We start from the raw sequence: 20,116 nt of genomic DNA, 5'->3' as shown, positions 1-20,116 counted from the left end.
CTTTCTTTTTAAAGAACATTTTATTGGTTATGTTGTTACAATTGTCCCAATTTCTTTTCCCTTTGCTCCCCTCTTCCCAGCACCCACCTTCCCTCCAGAAATCCCACCTTCCCTTAGTTCATGTCCATGGGTTGTGGATATAAGTTTTTTGGCTTCACCATTTCCTATATTATTAACTTCCACCCCCCCCCTTTTTTTTTTTACTGTTTGGCCTTAGATACCTTTATTTATCAGTAACAATTTTTGTGGGTCTCTACTAAAGTAGCTGAAATTCTAACACTTACATATAAAAAAAATGGACTCTCCAATTACGCTTCTTAATCTCTGCACCATTTCCCCATTTCTCCCTCTACCCCCTCCCAGCTGATAACCCTCCAAATGATCCCCATACCTATGATTCTGTTCCTGTTCTGGTTGTTTGCTTAGTTTGTTTTTGTTCTTATCTTTTAGATTCAGTTATTGATAGCTGTAAGGTTGTTGTCATTTTAATGTTCATAGTATTGATCTTTTTCTTAAATAAGTCCCTTTAACATTTCATATAATTATGGCTTGGTGATGATGAACTCCTTCAGCTTTACCTTGTCTGGGAAGCACTTTATCTGCCCTTTCATTCTAAATGATAGCTTTGCTGGATAAAGTAGTCTTGGTTGTAGGTCTTTGCTTTTCAACACATTGAGTACTTTTTCCAGTCCCTTCTTGCCTACAAAGTTTCTTTTGAGAAATCAGCTTATAGTCTTATAGGGAATCCCTTTGTAGGTAACTCTCTGTTTTTTCTCTTGTTGCTTTTAAGATTCTCTCTTTATCTTTAACTTTTGGCATTTTAATTATGATGTGTCTTGGTGTGGTCCTCTTTGGGTCTAGTTTCTTTGGGACTCTGTGCTTCCTGGACTTGTATGTCTGTTTCCTTCACCCAATTAGGGAAGTTTTTCTTCATTATTTTTTCACATAAGCTTTTAATTTCTTGCTCTTCTTCTCCTTCTGACACCCCTATGATTCGAATGTTGGAATGTTTAAGGTTGTCCCAGAGGTTTCTAAGCCTATCTTCACTTTCTTCAATTCTTGTTTCTTCATTTTGTGCTGGTTAACTGTTTTTTTCTTCCTTATGTTCCAACTCATTGATTTGAACCCTGGTGCCCTTTCATTCACCATTGGTTTTGTGTGGATTTTCCTTCGTTTCATTTAGCATAGCCTTCACTTCTTCCCTTATGTGTTTGCCATACTTAAGCATATCTGTCAAGTCTGTGAGCACCTTTATCACCAGTGTTTTGAACTCTACATCTGTCAGGTTGGCTATCTTCTTGTTGCTTAGTTCTCCCACTGGAACCTTGATTTATTCCCTCCTTTGGGTCATACTTCTCTGTGTCCTCATCTTGACAGGCTCCTGGGTTTGTTTGCCTCTGTGTCTTAGGTAGAGCTGTGGCACCTGTTATGTTGTAAGGGGCAGAGCCTTAGGGATTTGTCAGTACAGGGCGACCTGTTTCATCACGTTGTGGCACTGTGTGTGGGGGAGGGGTCCTAGAGGGGACAATGATGCCTGCCCAGCACCTCTCCCACCTCCACATCGGACTGGCACCCCTCTAGCTGCTGCTTTGGCCATTGTTCCCAGACTGAGTGAGTCTGTGGACATTCTGGGACCGTAGCAACCTTTTAAACAAGCAGGCTCTGCTGAGACCAGCAGTTTCTGCTTTTGCCCAACCCCCCACTGGTCTGCACAGTCAGAAGCAATGAATCTTGATTTCCCCCAGTGCTGGGACCATGAGCTTTCGAGGTCTGGTGAGGAGCTGGGAACGCTCCCCAGGTGTCCCTCCTGACTTTTTAAAACGTGTGACTGCGCTTTCTACCAGCCTGCCCACTGCCATCACTGCTGTCACCACCACACCGTGTCCTCTCCGCCCCAGCTCTGCCCCTGCTACCTGTCTGGATGAGTATTTCTTCTTTATATCTTTATTTGTTGGACTTCCGTGCAGTTTGATTTTCTGGAGCTTCTGGTTATTTCTAGTTTTGAGATAGTCGTATTCCTTCTTAGTTGTGGAGGGAGATGCAATGTGTCTGTCCACGCCTCCATCTTGGCTGGAAGTCTTGTGACTGTACTTTCCATGGGCCTGCCACTGCTGCTGCTGCTGCCGCCACCACACCATGTCCTCTGCACCCCGACTCGGCCCCTCCTACCTGTCTGGATATTTCTTCTTTATATCTTTGTTTGTTGGACTTCCATGCAGCTCCATTTTCTGGAACTTGGTTGTCTCTAGTTTTGAGGTAGTTGTATTCCTTCTTAGTTGTGGAGAGAGATGTAGCATGTCTCTACAAACTTCTTAAAATGGTTTTCTATACAGTCCATCTCTTCTTTATAGCCTGTTAACCCTGAAATTGTGTTTCCACACTAACCCTAACCCAGTACAGCCATCAGTGATCTCCATGGCCCTATATCCAAATAACATTTTGAAATCCTTTTCCTATTTAACTTTTTAGAACTGTTTGCTGCAAATTGGCAATTTTCTTCACTAATTATTCTCTGCCCTTGGCAGAGATGAGGACTCCTTCTAGAGTTCCTCTTATTTTCTTGTTACTGATTATCTTTTTTTTCTCTACTGTGATTCCTTTAAATGATTTAGTTCCTCACAGCTGCATTTTAGGTGACCTTTCCTCTCTATATATGTTCTTTCTTGATATCCCACCCATTCCATGGCTTTAATTACTATGTATAATTCAGAGCTGCCTCCTAAAAAATTATGTCTTTGACTATATCCTCTTTTCTCAACGCCAATTTAACTTTTGACAGTCTATTTTTATTTGGTGTTTTTATAGACACCTCCGACTTTAATGAATACTCACACTTTAATACTCAACATGCTCAAATTTTAGTCCATGCTCCTTCTTTTTAGTGTATGGCTCTATCACCCATCTGACTATTCACACCAGAAACCTGAAAATCACCCTTGACTCCTCTCTCACCCTCTACGCTTATATGCAAATAATCACAAAGTCTAATAAATTTTACTCTCAAAATATCTCTTAAATTCATCTAGGTCAGTCCATTTCTACCCTAGGTGAAGCCATCTTTTGCTTGTACTAAAACGATGACCTTATCATTGGCATTCTCTCATGGGAAGTTCTAATCTATATCTTCTACTGCAGTACAAGTGATCCTTTCAAAAATATTACCTAGACCCCGAACCTGCTTCCCAGTAATTACTCTCTTTTTCCCAGTTGAACAAAAATTTTTCTTCATGTATTTGCAACTTACATTTCCTATTTCCCACATTTTAGTCATAATGCACCCACACCAAGAGTTTCCCCTTCTCAGTAATTTCTTTTCTCTTCCCCTACTCTTTCTAGTTACACTTCTCAGCAAAGTCCTATTATACTTGCAGTCCACATTTCTTCAGGATGATCTCGTCTTCTAATCGGCTTATTCCAAAATGACTTCCATCCACAGTACCTGTTGAGACATTGTTAAGTTCATGAGGCATTTTAAAGACCTCATCGTACCTAACTTTGTACAGTATTTGATATTATAGGTCTCTCATTCTTCTTGAAACACTCTTCTCTTTTTTTAGAAATTTCTTTTGTCTTTATAGACTCCTCAACCTTCCCCCAACAATTAATGTTAGAATTACTGTAGGCTCTTTATTCCTTGGCAAATCCATCCATTGCTATTCCTTTATATCAGGGGTCCCCAACCTCCAGGCCATGGACCGGCACATGTCCAAGCTTGTTAGGAACTGGGCTACATAGCAGGAGGTGAGCTTGAATGTTATACTCTTGAATCATCCTGAAACCGTCCCCACTGCCACCTCATATGAGAAAATTATCTTCCATGAAACCTGCCCTTGGTGCCAAAAAGATTGGGGACTGCTGCTTTAAATGACACTGTATACAGAGTGTCCACTAAATTTACATCTCCAGCTCATGCATTTTCTCTTCAGATGGATACATGCACAAAGCAACTTGTATCTTTTCTTGCATATCTCAAGACAACCTAACATTCAAACTTCAAAACCAAACTTAAGGGCTTCTGAAACCCTGTGTATTTCTATTGTTCTTTATCACTGTAAATGACACAGCTATTATTTAAATTTTGCAAGCCAGCAACTTAGCAACACTTTACTTTTCCTCAATTATTAATTTAATCTTTCATCAAGTCTTCTCATTATGACCTCCTAAGCATGCTCATAAACAATGTTTTCTCTCTCATAGAACCAGCAACTTACTCTCTTTCCTGGAACAAGTCCATGAAAACTTTTGGCCCTTAAGATAAAGTTCAATATCCTTGTCATGCTCTATTAAGATAGGCTTTGCATTACCCGGGTCCTGCCCACCTTCCTGATCTCAGTTTTTGCTATGTCCTTCTTACTTATTTGTCTGCAGCTATCATGACCTATTTTCCTCTGCCTTGAATGAAGTGATATTTTTCTATTTCCAAATTTTCACAATTTTCCAATGCTCTTTGTGTTTTCCTAAGACTCACTCATCCTCTGGATTTTGATTTAATGTCTAGTCTTCAGAGAATTCTAGAATTGAGTGTTTTGTTATATATTTTCATTGCATAATTTACATTTTTCTTACAATGCTCATCAAAACTATAATTAAATAATAATTTTAATGATTAAATATTTATAATTATTTTTTCTATATATTTAACTAAATAAACGTTATAAATTAAATTGTGTCCTCCAAAGTTTATGTGTTGAAACCATAAACCCCAATGTAATGGGATTTGAAGATAAGGTATTTGGGAGGTAATTAGGTTTAGATAAGGTTATGAGGTTTGGCCCTCATGATGAGATTAGTGCCCTTAAAAAAAGAGATACCCAAGAGTTTGCTCTTTCTCTTTCACCATATGAGAACACAGTGAGGAGGTCCTTTGTGAGCTATGGAAAGGGTCCTCACAGGAAACCAAATCAGCCAGCACCTTGATCTTGGACTTTCAGGCTTCTGAAATTGTGAGAAATATATTTCCATTTTTGAAAGCTATCAGTTTGTAGTATTTTGTTATTGCAACTTGAACTAATACAACAAGTAATTAAATATTATTAATTAAATAATTTCAAGGTAATTGAAACTTGTTTTCACACCATAGACACCATGAGGGCAGGCATTCTGTTCACTGTTTTATACCTAGTCACTATATCAGAGATGAGCTTGTAGTAAGTATTTGATAAATATATACTGAACAAATGATGATTTCATCTTCATAAACTGTTGCATTTTATTTGTTTGACTCCAATTTCTCTGAGAATTTCTAAATTGTTCACAAGTCTGAACTCCATCTAGTCTTTAACCCCTGGATTTATTTTGTGAGGTGAACTTTAATTTGTTGCTATTACAGTCCTGTCAGCTCTTGTTGGAGTTGTGGACAGAGCATAGGAATGTAACCAGAAAATCATTGGACCAAGAGCGGGGAGGCTGGTTCAGATCCCGACCTGACCTACTTAACTTCTAAGACTTTAGTGTGAGTGTTAGACTAAATAAAGACTTCTCAAATTTCTTTTAGTGTAAACTCAACCAGCTGGATGATTTGCCTTTATTTCAAAGACTGTGCCCAGAAGAAATCCAGTCATTAATTCTGTAGATTTAGTTATATGATCTATTCATCTGATCAAGGGTTTTCCAAAGATAATAGGACCTTTCTTTCTGTTATATTCCTAGTTAGCATCTACAGCATAAATAGTCAAGGACAACTGCTTAGAAATATAAGAGGAGTTTAAAGATTATTCTCAGAGACAGAGTCGATAAATAGTGCTTAGAGACATAGAGGCTTGAGAGGAGTGAACTTTCCAAGTAGATTTGCAATCAATAGAGGGGAAGTATTAATTGGCCCTTGTGAAGACAAGAAAACAAAGCTGGTGTAGAATTCTCTCACTGAGGCTTAGTGATCTCCTATGCAAATTACAATGACAAATGTGGAGAATGTCTGCTCTGTTTCCTAAAGTATAAAACGTCTAGACAGTCTGTGAGTGTGTGTGTTTGTGTGTGTATGACAGTGAGAGAGAGAGGAAGAGAGAGAGACTGGAAGACAGAGACCTCGCACAGTTTTATGCTACCCTATGCAGTTTTAGAGACTTTTTCCATCAGAACCATATTATTTTTAATTGACTATTTTAGACATTTTTAATATCCTCTATTTAGCTTCCCCACAAAGGACAAGAAAAAGATTTTGTGAGGCCTGAAGTTTATAATGTGTAGTCTTCATTTTTAAGAAAAAGATACATTATATGAAGGTAATGATTCATTAAGGATAAGAGAAAAAGGCACAAAAATTGCATATTTTAAAAGCCAGCAAATATCACAAATGCCAACAAAACCATGTTTCTATAATATTTATTTTCTACATGTTTTGGCTTGGCAATATTTGATCTCTTCTTTATATGACAAAGAGTTTGTAAAACCATTTTTTACAGGGAAAAGAGAAAGATAATTAATCTTTCTGAAGATGAGTTAAACAAAATTTGTTTTAGGTCACTTCTAGTTCCAGTGCGTAAGCTTGTGACTGCACACAGATATAAACTTGTCTTTTAGAATGGTAATCCAAGAAGTACTGACAACCCAATAAAGCCTATTTCTCATAATTCCTATTAAAATAAAAACTTATATTGCATTTATACTTGACCACATAACATTTATTAAGGGTTCTCCTGACGGAAGAGAACAAAAAGAAATATATCTGATAATTACAAGAATTATCCATAAATTAACATCTGACCCCATATATTTTAAATATTGCTTTGCTTCCGCAATCACCAATTTCAAAACAAGATCCATATCATAAGCAGACAACAGGCCTTCCCCATGTATGCACAAGGCCAATTAGAGCAGTGATCTGGGTAGATATTCCTTAAACACTGTACACTGTATAGTGGAACAGCTTGCTATAACTTAATGAAACTGTAATGAGTTGAGTAAGAAATAACTGTAAACCACAAAAAATATATACCACCAAACTTAACTAAATTCCCAACTCAATTTCCCCTTAGCCATTTCCCCAAAATGTTCATTCCAGTGCTACCCAACAGGAGGGAAAGAGAATTAACGGAGAGGGAGGCAATAATCTTAATTGATTTCAGTTTAACACTTCTTCGTCTTGCAAATTTTATAGCAAAAATCTACAAATACATGAAAACATTGCTATGTTCCACCCAGATGACCTTGATATAAGTATTTGCAAGTGAAAGTCTCTGAAGTATAGATTTCATTAGCTTTGTGGTAAATCTGCCTCTGCCCCTAGATCTATCTCTGGTGGAAGTCTCATCCATCAACCTAAGATTTTTCTTGCAGAAGGAAGATGGGGGAAGGCCATGTAAGTAGAGGAAGTCTAACTTCCTGCAAAGCACAGGCTCTTGCCATAGACTCTTAAAGGGCTAGTAGTCCTGAGCCTCATAGTTTGTCTTCTAGATATTTTGTCTCCTGAAATGTCAAGGGGAAAATCAGTTTATGTTTGGTATAGCAAGTGTTTCTATGTTTTTATTACTTTTATCATGAAGAAAATGAACAGGCCAAAAAGGGTCTGTTCTTTCTTTTTGGAGGTTTTCTATGTACAAATGATAACTCCCATAATAAGAATATATCTGAAAGAAAAAAAGAAAACAGAAAGCTTCAGGCTATGGGTTCTTCTCATATCTCCAGTGATATTTTTCTTGTGTTTGTTCTTCTGTACTATATACAGTCTTTGTCTTTCTCAAGCCTCAAATCATTGTAATCATCAAATAACTTTATACTGTAAGACAACTATCTCAGCCTCAGAAATAGCTATGAACAAATTTCCCAAAACAGATATTTTATTGCACTAGAGGTTTAGGTTGAGCAAAATGTCTGAATCTGTAGTTTGTGGGCTTTTGTTTTCTCTAACAAATGAAATCATTAGACCAGCATTCAAAGAAACAGAAGTATTCCCTTTCCTTCACTTCTCACCAACATTCCTGTTTACTAATGAATGTGTGGGGTAGGATGTGTGTGGGGTAGGGCTGGAGTCCAGGGTATTGATGAACCCCCTTATTTTGATGCTGGCCTTGAACAGTCAATATGGATTAAATATCTTCATGAAAATCACATTGATTCTCATCAACTACAAAGGGCTTGGTTCTCTTAGTTGCTGGTTGACAGATCCCAGGTTCCATATAGAGTCACACTTAGTAAGCCCTAGCGAAAACAAATAAAGTAAAATACACACCAAAGAAAACCTATAGTGGTGCTTTCAAAACTCCAGCATACACAAAAATTGCCTGGGTGAACTTCTCAATAGTATAATTTTCGGAGTCCTATCCTACTCCAGACTTAAAACCTATGCTCTTTATTTTTTAACAAGCACCCCTGATGATTTTTATGCTTAGAAAAGCACTGTGCTACAATATTTCCCAGCTCAGGCTGACAAACCATGTTGCTTGATGACTATTACTTGTACTTGGCTTAACATCAGACTGGGTTAGAGATCATAGAATAAATATGTAAGCATTGAATATTTTCTCTTTGTTGTCTTTTCACATCTAATAATTCATTCTAGTTTTTGCTTGCTTCTTAGTTTTATTTTTGATGTTGTAATCAGTTTTTAAATTTTTTAAATACTGAATTAAGATTTTTTCAGAAGTTAACATTGGGCTTTGGGATAAAAATCCTTGTGGGTAAATCTTGATATTTTCAGAAATTTTCAGATATTCTTCTAAAACACTCACAAGTTTTATCTTTTCTTCTTGTCAAGAAACTATAAATGTCTTCCAAAAATTACACTTAAGAGAAAGCAAGCAAAATCAATTGTATCCAGCCTACTATGGAAATTAGGCATACATTATATTTTAAGTATATTATATTGATTATATTGTTACAATAGTTTCAATTTTTTCCCCTTTGCTCCCCTCTGCCCAGTACTCCCCCTCCCCCAGCAATGCCCCCCACTCCCAGTTCATGTCCATGGGTTTTGCATACAAGCTCTCTGGCTTCACCCTTTCTCATATATTCTTTTTTTTTTTAAATGATTAATTAATTTTTTATAACAATAAAAAATAACAACATCCCCCTCTCAGACTTAAGACCCTTTATAATCTTATAAAGGACAATGGGTGAAGGTCTCAGGCTCCTCTAGCTGCTTCAAGCTGGGCATGGTTGTCATCTTACGTACCCTTGGGTCCAGAAATCCCTAATAAGAGTGGAGGTGTGGAGGGGAGGGTGGCCTTCCCACATGGGGAAGGAACTTGCCGACTCCAGGTCAGTAGGCTGTCCCCGGACGATGGCGTGCTTGGTTTAACAGGCTGGCATCCTTGTTGTATTTCAGCCACTTAGTTCAGCCACACCATTGAGTCTCAGGAAGTAGCAATGCAGACAGGATTAAGTGAGGCCTATACATACAGGCAATCACTCTGGTTCAATTTTGTTCACTTATTTGTGTTGTTCATTAGTCTCCTGTAATAGGTGGTAACATAAGGTATTTTTCTTTCATTGCCTGGCTTATTTCACTAAGCATAATTCTCTCTAGTTCCATCCATGTTGTTGCAAATGGTAGAAGTTCCTTCTTTTTTTCTGCTACATAGCACCCCATTGTGTAAATGTATCACAGTTTTTTGATCCACTCATCTAGAGATGGGCACTTAGGTTGTTTCCAGCACTTGGCTATTGTAAATAGTGCTGCTATGAACATAGGGGTGCATAGCTTCTTTTGAATTGGTATTTCAGGATTATTCAGATATAAACCTAGCAATGGGATTGCTGGTTCAAAAGGCAGTTCCATTTTTAGTTTTCTGAGGAAATTCCCTACTGTTTTCCATAGTGGCTGCACCAGTCTGCATTCCTACCAGCAGTGTACCAAGGTTCCCTTTTCTCCACATCCTCGCCAGCACATGCTCTTTGTTGATTTGTTGATGATGACCGTTCTGACTGGTGTGAGGTGGTATCTCATTGTGGTTTTCATTTGTATCTCTCTGATGGTTAATGATGTTGAGCATTCTATCATATGTCTATGGACCCTCTGTATGTCCTCTTTGGAGAGGTGTTTGTTCAAGTCCTTTGCTCATTTCTTAATTGGGTTGTCTGTCTTCTAATTTGGCATACATTATTTAAAAGTCAAATCAGTTTTAAAAATTCAGAGCTACTCAATTCAAGAACAGTGTCAGCTATGGAGTTTATAGGATTTTCTCATTCTTAAAGTGCAAAGGAGGAAGCTGCAAAGAAAAATTTCAGGATAAAACACCTGATTGTAATGCAAGATGTGGTTACCTGCTGCACAGGACTTTGGGTATTGTGGCAATGGCGTGCTTGCTATTTAGCTTTCTTCATAACATGCAATAAGATTCCATCAAGACTATTTGTAAATGTTAAATAGAGCATAAAGAAAAGAACATCTGCAGTGGTTGGTGTGGCTCAGTGGATTGAGTGTCAGCCTGTGAACCAAAGGGTTGCCAGTTCAAGTCCCAGTCAGGGCACATGCCTGAGTTCCAGGCCAAGTCCCCAGTTGGGGATGTGCAAGAGGCAATCACACATTGATGTTTCTCTTCCTCTCTTTCTCTCTCCCTTACCCTCTCTCTAAAAATTAATAAATGATATCATTTAAAAAAGAATAAATATGTTTCTTTAAACAAATAATTTACCAAAAGAATTGTTTGGAAAAATAAAGAAAATAATATGCTCTGTACAGTTCAGTGGATAATGAAATTTAGAAATTCTTTTTTTGTGACAGTACTAACAATAGCGAAAAAATGGAGATGTCATCCAGTGCACTCATGACTTGGTTGAGCCACACTGAATCAGCTACTGGTTTTCAGTTTTAAAAATCCAGAAACTCAAATTTGTCAAATGTGGGGAATTAAACCAAGCTAGGTATATTCAAAAGAGACTGGTGATATAGAAACACAAATGCTAGGTTGTTAATTTGTATAGAACATGATTACTGCTAAGGAGCTGAGATACTTGCCTTATGAGTCAGCATGCTATTTTTTTTCCCAAGAGGACAATTCTACTTCAGTTGTAAACTTATAATTAGAAGATTATTTGAACAGCATGTAGTAAAATGTGGCATAACTGAACTTATTAGACAGAATGCTATTTTAATGGAAGCACACCTTAGTCACCATGTCTCAAATTTGACTGTTTACCTCAGCCAAATAGAAAAAAACCTAAAACTACTTGTAATATAACCATTACCACAAGAGGATGAATGTATTGTATTCTTGTTCTATACATTAGAATGCAAATATAATGCAATTCAAAAGGGGATTCATGTACAATTATTCAGGACAATTTAGAATATTTGGGATGTAAAGACTCAGTCATAAAAACTAATTGTCTTTCGATAGACATGACTCATTGTCACTTGAAAAGATCAAGCCAGGTTTAATTAGCTGTGAGTATGATAATATAAATAGAATTTATATTTTAATTTAAAGCAGTAAAAATTCTGTAAAAGTGAACTTCTAAAATACTGTTACTGCTTTTGAAAATTTCATTATACTGATGTAGAGAAGGCTTGATAAAAATCAATTAGAAAGACTTACAGCAATGATTTTTAACCTTTTCCATGTCATAACACACAAACTAATAACTAAAATTCTGCAACACACCAAAAATATATTTTTGGCAACCTAACAAAAAATAGATATAGTTTTGCTCCATTTACACTGAATGGCTATTGTTGTGTTGGCTGTTTTCATTTTTTAAATTTGAGACCCTTAGGGAAAAAGGATCAATTCCTTGACTAAACAGTCAGGTATGCATGTTTAAAACATTCTTATGGCACACTGGAGTGTCTCTTGCAGCACACCATTGCACCTTGGCACTCCAGCTGAACATTGCTGACTAGCAGAATCTTAAAGTGAAGACTTTTTGAATGGTTGCTGAGAGCTAGGACCAGAAAATACAGCTTCTTCCTTTTTCCTTCTCCTTCTTCTTCTTCTCCTTCTTCTTCTTCTTTTTTAATTTTAGAGAGAGGGGAAGAGAAGGAGAAACAGAGGGAGAGAAACACCAATGTGTGATTGCCTCTCCTGCACCCCTTGCTGGGGACCTGGCCTGCAACCCAGGCATTCACTGGGAATCAAATTGGCAGCCCTTTGGTTCACAGGTTGACACTCAATCCACTGAGCCACACCAGCCAAGGCTGCTTCTTTTTAAATATTAGTAAGGACACTTTTAAAAAATATTTTTTTTATTGATCTAAATCGATTATTAACTGAGGTAACCACCAGAATCACCATGAACATATATATTTTCTTATATGTATGCCTGGTCGGCACCCTGGACTTCCTAAGTTAAAAGTTTATGGGCGAGGCCTAAAAATATGTTTTTGAGAAACTACTTAAGGTAATTCTGATAATAAGATTCATGGTAAACATGGGCAAAACTCTCAATGATATAACATCAGACCAGTCCCGGATATCAGTATTGTAAACTTCCTCAGAAAGGAAATTTGGATTTTGTGATTGGAAATGTGCTCAGATAAGACACTCATCTTCTCACGGAAGGCATTGCTATGTAATTTCCTCTGACCAAAGTCTGGTTTGGAACGAATTGATCAAGGATTGATCAGAGTAGGTGACAGCTATGTTTTTCATCCAAAATAATTTTATGTTTAGTTACATTGGGTGAAAAAATACTAAGCCAGTGCTAGTGTAATAAAGTTGAAAACATAAACAATTCTAGCTGGTGGTGAAATAGAGATGACTTATTTTGAGTCTAAGTTTAAAAACCATTTGCATTTTGCTAAAGTTGTTTGCATTGTGTCAAGACAAGGCATTTAATAATGGCCTTGTTCTTAATTATTAACACCTTGTTCATAAAACTATTTGTATTACTTATTGAAACATATTCTTAATTTTCAGAAAACTTAAAAAATAGTGTCATTTTAATATAGAAGCTAATAGGCTTTGGAATGCATTCATTCAAATTATCTTTACTTTCTGAAACAATAGTATCAGTTTGATAGTTTCAGAACTAAGCTGTCATTGTCATTTGATAAATGAATAAACTAAGACTCAAAGAAAAAGTTGCTTCTATTGTAGTGTCATGTCACAGGTGTGTGAGGAGTGTCAAATGCTTCAGGTAATTTACATATTTGAATCTCATGTATTTCTTCCACAGCTCCATGAAAAAATTGTTTCTTTTCTCCATTTCAAAGATAAGAAATAGAGTAGTAGAGGGCTTTATTAACTTGCCCTTAGTGACATAGAAAAAAATGACAGAGCCAGGACCATTTCCCCTAACACCCATGTTACTGTGTTATACTAATCGTCATCGGCAGCCGTCCGTCTCGAGAGATGATGGCGTAGCTTCTTGAGAGTCTATCTGCACCGCCGAGAATGGCTGTGCAGTCCGACTCGGGAGCGACAATCCCTGCCGCACTTGTTACAGGTGAAGGCAGATGGCTGTTGTTGCTGCTGTTGACGCTGCCTCCGCCTCGATCTTTTCTGGACCGCCTCCTCGTTGCGCGCAGCCTCTGCGCGTGACGTACCTTGCCTGACCGCGAGCCTCCAGGCTAGGCGGTCGTCTGCTTGAACTTCCCATGTGTTGAGATTGATGGAGCATTGTGTCATGTCCTTTTTGCAGATGTCTTTGAACAGCAGTTTTGGGCGCCCTGTCATCCTCTGGCCTTCTGCTAGCTCGCCGTAGAGGAGGTCTTTGGGAATACGGCCTGCATCCATTCTTTTGACATGGCCGAGCCACCTGAGGCGTCTCTCACTAAGAACTGCATGCAAACTGCTCATGTTGGCTCGCTTCAGCACCTCGGTGTTGGGAACCTTATCCTGCCAGGCGACATGCAGGACGCGTCGCAGGCACCTCATGTGGAAGCTGTTGAGTTTCCTTTCGTGCCTTGCGTAGGTGGTCCACGTCTCGCTGCCATAGAGGAGAGTGCTGAGTACGCAGGCTTGGTAGATGCGCAGTCTGGTTTTCTCAGTGAGGCTGGAATTGTTCCACGCTCACCGGTTCAGTTTGGCCATAACTGTGGCTGCCCTGGCGATTCTCCGGTTGACCTCCAAGTCAACTGACAGAGAGCTCGAGATGGTGGACCCGAGGTAAGTGAAGTCGTTGACAACCTCCAGGGTGTATCCGTCGATGGTGATGCATGGGGGAGTCCCCATGCCTTGAGCCATAACGTTCGTCTTCGTCAGGCTGATGGCTAGTCCGAACTCCTTGCATGCGTGGGAAAGGCAAGTGACTAGCTGCTGGAGTCCCTCTTCGGAGTGTGATGTCAAGGCTGCGTCGTCGGCGAAGAGCATCTCACGGATGAGCACCTCTTTGACTTTGGTCTTGGCTCGTAGACGGGCCAGGTTGTAGAGCTTGCCATCGGATCTGGTGTGAATGAAGACACCCTCACTGCAGTCCTTAAAGGCGTATTGGAGGAGCATGGAGAAGAAGATTCCGAACAGCGTAGGCGCGAGGACGCAGCCCTGCTTTACTCCGCTGCTGACTGGGAAGGCCTCAGAGGTTGCGCCGTTGTAGGACACCGTGCTGTGCATGTTGTCGTGAAAGGACATGACCACAGCAAGCAGATGTGGTGGACAGCCAATCTTCCGTAGCAAGCTGAAGAGACCGCTTCGACTGACCAGATCAAACGCCTTCGTGAGGTCGATAAAGGCGAGGTAGAGTGGTTTATGCTGCTCGTGACACTTCTCCTGCAGCTGGTGTAGGGAGAAGATCATGTCCACTGTTGATCGGCCAGCTCTGAAGCCACACTGGGACTCTGGGTAGACGCGGGAAGCAAGGGTCTGCAGGCGGGCAAGAGCGACCCGGGCGAATACTTTGCCAACGACGCTAAGGAGAGAGATGCCCCGGTAGTTGTTGCAGTCGCTGCGGTCTCCTTTGTTCTTGTACATGGTGATAATGTTGGCGTCTCTCATATCCTGGGGGATGTAACCCTCCATCCAGAAGAGACAGAGTAGATGGTGGAGCGGCTGTAGCAGGCCTGGTTTCCCGCTCTTTAGGATTTCTGGAGGGATTCCGTCGCTTCCTGGTGCACGCTTGTTAACTCCATAGAGCCACCCACAGGAGGCACAGAGAGATTACTTACCCTCTGATTGTCAACAACTTTCAGCCCAGTCAGCATTCTTAGCGCGTATGCCCCAACCCTCTGCGCCACCACTGAAGAGAAAGAACAGTTCTACCATGCACTGGACGAAGTGTTATCCAAGATCCCCAGAAGTAACGCTCTTTATCTCCTTGGAGACTTCAACGCAAGAGTAGGAGCCGACCACATGGCCTGGCCCACCTGCCTCGGAAACTTTGAGAGAGGAAAGATCAATGAGAATGGTCAGCGACTGCTTGAGCTTTCGTGTCACCACGGCCTGTGCGTGACAAACACATTCTTCAAGTGCAAAGAGATCCACCAGGTGTCATGGAGGCACCCCCGCGCCCGCCACTGGCACCAGCTTGACCTCGTCATCACCAGAAGAACGGATATTGGCAGCACCCTCCTCACCCGCAGCTACCACAGTGCAGACTGCGACACAGACCATGCCCTCGTGGTAAGCAAGGTGCGCATAATGCCGAAGAGGTTGCACCACTCCAAGATGAAGGGTCGCCCACGCATCAACACCAGTTGTGCCAGCAACCCAGTTAAGACCCAGCAATTCATCAACAAGATGGAAGATGCACTCGGCGAGGGAGTGGCGGCAGATGACATTATCGAATCCAATTGGCCACGTCTCCGCGACGCCATATACAACTCCGCCATTATTGCTTACGCGAAGAAAGAGCGGAAGAACGCTGACTGGTACGAGGCTCACTGGGAAGAAATGGAACCCGTGATCGAGGCTAAGAGGAAGGCCCTACTGGCTTACAAGGTCACGCCCACTCCCAGTACACTTCAAGCTCTACGGGCTGCCAGGGCTGTGTTATACTAATACCCCTCAGTAAAATAAGAAACTCTACATGATCTCTAAAAATCTATTTGTACCTCTTCCCTCTCCACCCACCTCCTGGAGCAATCAATGAACCTTCAGTCAGATCAATAAGGCTTCCAATGCATTTTATTGCTGAAGGAGAAACGGAGCATGTACATGTGGGAGAGAAACTAGGACTCAAAATAAGATTGTCTTAAAAGGTTAGGATCAGGACTGAGAGAGCAAGCTAGTTGATATAAAAACTTAATTATTTTGTGTCAGGCACTGTGTTAAACTATGGAGTTAGACAATCAAGACAAATGTTTTGCCATTTAAAAGTTTACTATTTAGTGTGGGAGGCTGATGATGTCTGAAAAGTATAACCAGTTTAATTTTAATTTTATCACATCAACATTTTTAAGAGAAGGTAACAAATGAGATCCTTACTGGTCAGGATAGACAGTAACAAAATAAACTTGAAATCTCAGTGGTTTAATCCAGTAGATGTTCATGTGCTGCTCATGCAAATTCACAACAGATCTGTGGTATTGGAGGTAGAGGGCTCTGCTCCACACAGTCACATAAGAACTCAGAATGCACCATCAGGAATGCATAGTCTCAAAGATTTCCATGAGAAGGGAATAGAAAATAGAGAGGACTCGTATCTGTTCTTTCATATATTGTCCTGGAAGTGACAGTTACTTTTAGATTTTTGATTTAATATTTACTGTATTTTTCCCATTAGCATTTAGTCCCCTTATACCCCCTTCCCCCAGCAATCACCACACTGTTGTCCGTGTCCATGAGTCCTTTTTCCTTTTTGCTCAATCCCAACCTCCCCACAACTCCCCCTGGCAACTAGCTGTCATCTTCTCTCCATCTATGAGTCCATTTCTGTTTTGCTTTTAGTTCAGTTTGTGACATAATGCTTTTTAAAAAGCCTCCGGCCAGAACTAGTTACATAAATCTGCCTAATATGGGGAGCTGGACATTTAGTAAGCAGTAAAAGTTTTGGCTACAAATCTCAGCCAATTTTGACCAGAGTCTGGGTGGAGGATATAGAATATCATCACCTGGGAAATCTCTACAGGTTAACAGAATGTTGATATGAGATACAACATCCAAAGGAAAACCAAACTAAAACACCAATAGGTAGAGGCATAGTCTAGGCTAAAAGTCAGAGTCCTGGAAGAGAATGACCAAAGAAGGTTGGTAATAAAATATAGACAAAGAACAAGCAGCAGTTTCTTGAATCCCTGGGGTATGGCCCAAGAACCGTTAGTAATGTAACTTTCATGGAGTTATGTGTAGAGTGGTTTATTAAGAAAAATGAGCCAGTACAAACACTCCATTTCTAACTTTAAGTTCACATGTTTCTGTAAATACCAGAAAGCTGTGTCTGCAAGTTGCCTTTCTCTGTTTGGAAAAAAAGAGAGCAAAAAACAACACAGTTTTTAGATAATTAACTTCAACTTCCATTCATCTGGAATTTGGAAGGGAGATGTAAATAAATCACCTCATCAAGCTTTCAAATTGGATCAGATCTGGTCCTGTGAAAGATTCTTTTGAGTATTATGAAATGGCCACAGAAATGGACAATACAAAAAAGAATTTGGGAAAATGAGAACAAAAACTAAAATGGGGGGGGGGAGTCAACTTTAAATAGGTAAATTAATAAAGCAAAATGAGTAAATTAGTGGAGCATATATAAAGTGAAAAGTAAAGGCATTCAGATGCTATTCACTTTGTCAACTGAATGTCCTTGGTGGAGTGAATTCAACACCAACAGGAATCCCCGATTCCTGTTGCAAATGAAGACTCTAAATCCTCACAGTTTGTTTGCTCTAAAAAGCACTGTCCTGATTGACCAGAATGGAACTGCTCTGATTGGTTGATGAAGAAGCTGATGGAGGATATAGCTGCCTACCTTCAAGGAAAACCTCAGTCCCATTGGTTGAAAAGAATTCTAGAAACTCCTTTAAAAGGGTTGGTTTGGATGGCAGAAACACAGTACAGGCAGGCAGTTCAGTACAGAGGCAGGTAGTTTAGTGCAGGCATCTCCCTGAAGTGCAGTTTGCATGAGAAGTTCCTGTGTAGAAATGGCTGCTAGCTCTGTTTTTTAAATTTGAAGCCATTTGGCCCTGGGAACCCTTCTTAGTGGGTATATTCTTTTTCAGGGTCCACAACTTATATGTCACACTTTCTAGGAACATATCTATAAAAAAATCCCTGGCATATACTACACCGTCAATAACTTTTAATATGCATTTTTTTTAACAGAAGAAAAGGGTATTTTCCTAAGGTACTATTTCTGTCACATAAAAAGTGAGACATCTGAGCAAAAGTCTTGGATCTGGGGTATACGGCAAAAGCTGGGCTAAATGGGAAATTGAGAAAACTGTTAAAGAACTTTATACTTGCATGTTTTTTTTTTAGTTTATTTACATATTCCAGATTTCCAAGGAGGTAATAATTACTATATTTTATTAGATATAATTAAATAAATTATAAGCCATCTGATTCCCCCAAAATTCTTGGAAAAACCTCATTTACTTATTTGTATCATTTATATGATTAATGAAATAAATACAGTTCAGTTTAGTTTTGTGCCTGAAAAATCAATCTATGACAGTGATTCCCAGAGCTTCTTAAGGCAGATAAGGATAAAAAAAATTTTTTGAACTTTTTAATGAGGAGAATGAACCAACAGGAGAATGGACTGCCTCACAGAGTAATGAGGTTCAATCATTTCAACTGTTGAGATGCAGGCTCATTCATAATTTGTCAGTGGGCTACCTGACAAATGAAAATGTTAGGTAAGAATTTGTACTAAAGTAATTTTTTGTATATCTCATTTCTGAGAGACTGTGCTTTTATGATCCCATGCCCCCATATTTATGTCTTTAAGTATCAGGGAGTTTTAAGAGATTAATTCCTATCAAGCTAAGGAGTTGGTGTGAAGTAAGAGAATCATCTTTTTTATTTTATGATTTTTCATATATAGTTTACATTCAATATTATTTGTATTAGTTTAGGGTGTATAGCATAGCAGTGGAAAATTATATACTTTACAAAGTATTCCCCTGATATTTCAAGAAACCATCTGGCACCATACATAGTTATTACAATATTATTAACTATATTTCCTATGCTATAATTTATACTCCGTTGACTATTTTGTAACTACCAATTTGCACTTCTTAATTTCTTCACCTTTTTCACCCAGTCCCTCAAACTACTCCCCACTAGTTACCATCAATCTGTTCTCTGTATCTATGAGTACGTTCTAGTTTTGTTTATTTGTTTATTCTGCTCTTTAGATTTCACATATAAGTGAAATCATATAGTATCTGTCTTTCTGTGACTGACTTATTTCACTTAGCATAATACACTCTAGATCCATCAATGCTATCATAAATGGTAAAATTTCACTCTTTTTTATGGCCTAGTAATAATCAATTTTACACTTGTTTATTGATGAGCACCTAGGTTGCTTCCATATCTTGGTTATTGTAAATAATGCTACAATAAACATAGGGGTGTACATATTTTTTCAAGTTAGTGGTTTCAGTTTCTTTTGATAAGTACTCAGAAATGGAATTGCTAAGCCATAAGACAATTCTATTTTTAAAATTTTGAGGAACATTCACACTGTTTTCCATAATGGCTGCACCAATCTGCATTCCCACCATTACACTAAGGTTCCCTTTTCTCCACATCCTTGCCAACACTGTTTGTTGATTAATTAATGATAGCCATTTCAAAAGGTGTGAGGTGATATTCATTGTGGTTTTAATTTGCATTTCTCTGATGATTAGTGACAACCTGTACCTCCAAAATTATAAGACACTAAAGAAATAAATTGAAGAAGTTACAAATAAATGGAAGTCCAAGGTCTGTCTAAAAAATGTCCAACCATTGTTAATATAACAAGAATGGTTTACACAACATCAATGTAACCTGGCAACCAAGGAGACTGCACTGGAATGCGCATGCTTAAACAAGACGATTTCACTATCCTAGTCAGTGGAGGTGTAGATCCTGTTGAGTGAGCATGTGTACTGTGTGGCTGTCACGTTCAAAATGACTGAGCAAGTAGAGCAATGAATCTGCATCAAATTTTGCATTAAGCTCCAACATTCCTCCACAGAACTGTTCAAATGATTCAGAAAGCCGCAGCTATGGGCAGCCGGTCACTGACAGCTTCATCATGGCAAAATACCTGCTCGTGCATCACATCTCATGCAGGTTTTTTTGACAAAACATCAAATTACCCAGGTAACTAAGGCCTGCTACTGCCCAGATTTGACACCCTGTGACTTTCG

At 39.2% G+C, this 20,116-nt stretch overlaps 1 protein-coding gene across 1 annotated transcript in view; it reads left to right on the top strand.

Moving 5' to 3' along the window:
* The first annotated feature begins 4,862 nt into the window (after positions 1-4,862).
* Positions 4,863-20,116, top strand: part of EMCN (endomucin) — a 117,842-nt gene continuing 102,588 nt past the window's right edge. Inside the window, exon 1 of the mRNA XM_090267970.1 lies at positions 4,863-4,943. The gene's annotated coding sequence lies outside the window, so the exon portion shown is untranslated. The remainder of the gene's footprint in view (positions 4,944-20,116) is intronic.

Source organism: Furipterus horrens, unplaced genomic scaffold (genome assembly GCF_987537825.1).
Source record: "Furipterus horrens unplaced genomic scaffold, mFurHor1.1.pri manual_scaffold_2, whole genome shotgun sequence".
NCBI lineage: Eukaryota > Metazoa > Chordata > Mammalia > Chiroptera > Furipteridae > Furipterus > Furipterus horrens.
This window is presented reverse-complemented; position numbering and strand designations above follow the sequence as displayed.